We start from the raw sequence: 5,427 nt of genomic DNA on the forward strand, positions 1-5,427 counted from the left end.
ACAGCTCCTCAAAGTATTGGTGGTTGATACATAGTATACATAGTCAGTACAGCTACAAATATCGTTTTTATAGGACCTCCGTGTCACAAAGGAGATTACACTTCTCAAATTAAAACAAGTCTTTTGATATAATTATTGAATTGTAATTTTTTATGTAGAGGGTTGCATCGTTCGCCCTAAAAAGTAGATAAACGGGGCTTTGTTTATACTATAATTACTATTGTCTATTTCTTAATTTGTAAAGAGTAAAGACCAGGAGCTATATCTGATAAATTCGATACCGTTCGACCCAAGGTAACAATATTGATAACTATTGTACTTTGAACCTGATCAATTTAATGTCCTATTACACCTATATGCTAATTTGACCATTAAAGCTACGTCTTGTTGATATTGGCTGTCGCAACAGATCCCTTCCATTGTTTTCACAATATTATGACATCATTATGACGCACATACCAAATTACCAGAGAACAATAATAATTAATATTACATACACGGACGACGGACTAAGATATACAGGACTGGACACGAGATGAATATTGTGGTTACGAAATGTAGTACAACAGGCGGAGTTTGGGGGGATATTTTCCTTTTAGCATTACTAGCGCCGACTTAGTGGATACTTTTGGAACTAGAAATTTGTATGATGTGTTCTAGTTCCAAAAGTATCCAAGACGGTAGTAATAATGCTAAAAGGAAAATTTCGTGGTCAACCCCCCACACCCTCCAACCATGTCGTGTCCAGTCTTGTATATATTAGTCCGTGATTACAGATATTTGATAATACCTTTATCATTATTTATAATTATCTATGACCAAGGTCTTATAAGATAATTGGTAGCATTGGTTAAAATATTATATAATATTAATTAATTAATGATAATAGCATTGATTACAGAATAGATAGATGGCCTACACAATGTTAATATTTGGCGACCATACGTAGGATGCAGCCACTATGAAGCGCTAGTGTCACCGGGATGCAAGGTGGTGGTACCCCCTTCATAGATTTTTGTCATAGATGTTCGGAGGGAGGGAGGTAGCTTATCGCGCGGCGACCATCTAAAAATAGAATAATAATAAGAAACTGAAATGCCAAACAAAATCATTGGAAATAATAATAATTATTTTATTATCACTATACTATCTTGTTAATCGTTCGCTGTTGCCCGCAACTCGCATTTCCTGGTTCTGTAGTGTGTACTGTGTGGACTGTAGACCTGTAGAAAAGTTCTGAAACATGTCTGGAAACAAGTGCCAATATTTAAATTGTGACAAATCGAAGAAAATGTTTCCGAATTTAAAAATGTATCAGTTTCCAAAAGACGAAAGAAAAAAATTATGGATAATAAATTCAGATAAGGAAATAATTTTAAATTTTCATAAAGCATTTCAAATATTATTTTGTCACTTCCTAGTTCTTAATTAATAATTATTAATTTGATTAATTTTAAGAAAATATCTATTATATGTTAAGTGATTTGTAAATTTTAAAATAAATCATTTACCTACCTATAAATATTATTTGTTATTTTATTAACTTATTTTTGTAAATTTTCATGGGAACACAAATTTGTTTTCTATTGAACCAGATAAACTCCACAATAGGTACATTTTGTCAAGAACATTTCCCACCTGAGAGCTCTATTCAAAATTTTACTCCAAATCGTTTAATAGACACTGCTATTCCCTATAATTATAAATCTGATGCACATCATCAGCCTTTGATAAAAATGCCAAATCTGAATAGGAGTATAATATTTTACACCAACTAAAACATATACACGCTTAAAATCAGACATCGTAGAGTTAGTTTTTCCGAGCCCCGCTTCAGTGTTTTCTACTCCTCAAAAGATTAAAATAACAAATATAATAGCCATGCCTAACCCAAATTTAAAAAGGAAATCGGATTTGATTGAAATAGATACACCTAGAAAAATAAACCTAAACAAAAAATTAAAACAAAATAACAAATTAATTCATAATAAAATAACTCACATTTCAAAATTAAAAAAAAAAAAAAAGAGTTAAAACTTTTAACACTTGTAATAATGTTAAGAACTCAATAAATATCCATCAATTTCCATCAATTAATTCCAAGGCAATTTGGACAACAATGCAATTAAAAGATAGGCGTCGTCCATGGACATTAAATGAAATAAATTTAGCTTTAAATTTATATTATAAATCACCAACAGCATAAACATTTTTACGTACACAAAAAGTTAACTTACCCGGGCCATCGACTATTCGTCGTTGGATTGGTCAATCAAAATTCTTACCAGGTTTTAGTTCATTATTTTTCAGCCATTTACAAAAAAAAATTTGAGTCATCTGACTATAAAGAAAAAGCATGCACTGTTTGTTTTGATGAGATGTAGGTATATAAAAGAATTTATAGAATATTCTAAAGAATTTGATTTTATTGAAGGTTTTGAAGACTTAGGTCATTTTGGGAGGACCAATTAAAGTGCCAACTGTGTTTTAGTATTTATGGCTCAAGGTATTTATTCACCATGGAGATTTCCGATAGCTTATTTTCTTGCTCATTCTGGAGTTAACAAAACAATTTAAAAAATTTAATAATTGATGTTTTACAAAAGTTATTTGAGGTTGGATTGTGTCCAAAAATTATATTTTGCGATCAAAGCACAAACAACCAAAGTGCTTTAAAATCATTAGATGTTTCAGAGGATAATCCATTTTTTTTTATCAAGGACTATAAAATATTTTCTTTGTTTGATGTTCCACATTTATTCAAAAATATTAGAAATAATTTAATTAATGCATGTTTTATAAAAGATAATAAAATAATCTCACTTGATGATGTAAAAAAAACATATGAATTGGACAAACAAAATCATAAAATAGGTCTCTTGTCAAAATAACAGATGCACATAATTACCCAAGTTCTTTTCAAAAAATGCGTGTTAAATTAGCAGCACAATTGTTAAGCAATTCCATGTCAGCAGCAATTCGAACTTGCATACAAACAGGACAACATCAAAGCAACACTTCATCAAATACTGCAGATTTTATTGAGTTTATTAATAATTTATTCGATTGTCTTAATAGTAGGTCTTTATATAGCAATAATCCATATCTATGTGCTTTAACTGATGTAGGTACTGTAAAATTTTTTTTAATAAAAGCTTCAGAATACTTCACAAATTTGCAAAAATTAAAAAAAGGAAAGTTAACACAACCGCCCTGTTTTAAAGGTTTTACGCAGTCCATTAATGGTGTCTTGCAATTTTTCGAAGCAGAGAATTCTAATGACATTGTATTTTTAATGACTAATCGTTTAAATCAGGATAGGTTAGAAATCTTATTAGTATTTTTCGACAAAATGGTGGTTATAACAAAAGCCCAAAAGCCAGAACGATCAGAAGTAATTGTATTTTTTCTTTATGTACATCTAAAGGGACAAATTGTGAGGCAGCACAAGAAGATGCTAATCCAGTTATAATTGATCCAGTTAGACCACTAAATAAAATAAATTTTAACAGTTCAACATTATCTTCAGATTCAGATACAGAATGTAACTCTAATTTATCTCTCTGTATTTTATCATCTGATGAGGACTCAGTCGATATTGATAATAATACTGATGTTTCTTTAGAAGACTGCTCTGTTACATATTTTGCAGGATATCTGGGCTATAAATGTATGAACAAATTTAATTGTAACCATTGTCATCTTGAATTATTCATGGATAAAAACTTAAAAGATAAAAAACAATTACATTTGAAACTAGTACCATGTTAGACACGGCCACGGTTTTAAGATACGTGAGACGCTAGAATTTTTACAATGGTAATAGGTTGGAGACGAATGCCGCGTTTAACGCGGTACGTGTGTTTAATGTATACGGAAGAACATTTCCCGCCAATTATTTGTCGTGTGGACGGGCTGTTTTCTCTGTTTTCCAAATTTTTTTTACTCGCTATCGAATAATCCGATTAACTTCTTTTTTTTTATCGAACTCTCCGAGTGTTGATCTATAAATAGGTCTAAAAATAAATATGATTATTTAAAACTCGATATATGTATTGTACGGCTTATTACGACAGTTCCAATGGTCAAAATAAAAAGTTGACCGAGATAATTATTTTATTTTATCTTGTCGTATTTTTTATAAAATATACGAGTATTAAGCTATAATACTAGCTACAATACTTTTTTTTTATAGTAGGAATAAAGGACTAAAAAATAATGGTATTATTGTTTCGTTTTGGTAATATTATTTTTCTGTAAACACGCAATGTATGTTGTGTTTATAACTTTTTAATCATAAAAATTAATAGATACACATTTCATATTCTTCGTATACAAAAATTTTAATAATTAAAATATCAATAAACATAAATGATCACCTTTTTTAAAATTAACATTTTTTCCTTTATAATAATTATTATATATTAACAAATAATAAATGAACACATTTTAATAAATACGTTTAACAGTATCTACATAAATACGTATAAAAAAAAAATACGTAAAATCTAATAAGAAAAAAACAATGAACATAATATAATATAGGTTATTAATTATCACCTTTTTAAGTTGATACAATATAATAATAATTAATATATTTTTATCAATATTAATAAAATATTAAAAGAGAACAATAAGGGTCCAAACAGACGACCGGATTTTCCCGGCCGGCACTTTTGCCGTCCGGTCGATGTTTCCACTAGGATCGACCGGCCGGCGAATTATGATTGGTATTATACTGCGGCCCACGAGAGAGTATCCCGTCGCCCAACGAAAACTCGTCCGATTCCGCGCATTCCCCACTACTCGGCAACGGTCGGCTGCGCTCAACGCCATACGTTGTATAGCGGACGTGGAAATAGTGGGGGAAACGGGGACCCCAGGGTCACCAGATTGGGCGGTTTATCGCCAATTGGGCTATCTTTAGTGACCAAATACCGCCCAAAATTATAGCTTGGCGGGTTACCGCCAATTGGGCTATTTAATAATTCAGAATTGGCGTGTTCGGGCTTTTAGGTTTAAACATTTTGTATGCTGATTTTTTTTTTTTTACAAAAATATTTTTGTGAATGGTTGTAGTTGAACGGGCTACTGCAGTAGCATTATATGATGGTACAGTTGAATTTTTGAAGCAGTTAAAACTAAATCCATGACAAAATAGATAGGTATGTCAGCAACTTTGTGATACACACGAGACGTTCCACCCCTCTTCACCTCGTCATAATCGTAGTTCTCAGCTTCTCATTGGTCGAATATTTTATACGCGGTTTTGTATACTACCTATGTTATAGTATCACACCACGATTAAAGATAAGATTATCTTTAATTGTGTATCACACTAGTATAGTTCAGTGTGCCTGTGCATTTTCTTATTGTTTTAAATTAATACTAAAGATAACGAACTAACGTAATTGTAATTTATTTAAA

Source organism: Acyrthosiphon pisum, chromosome A2 (assembly GCF_005508785.2).
Source record: "Acyrthosiphon pisum isolate AL4f chromosome A2, pea_aphid_22Mar2018_4r6ur, whole genome shotgun sequence".
In the NCBI taxonomy this organism is placed as follows: Eukaryota; Metazoa; Arthropoda; class Insecta; order Hemiptera; family Aphididae; genus Acyrthosiphon; species Acyrthosiphon pisum.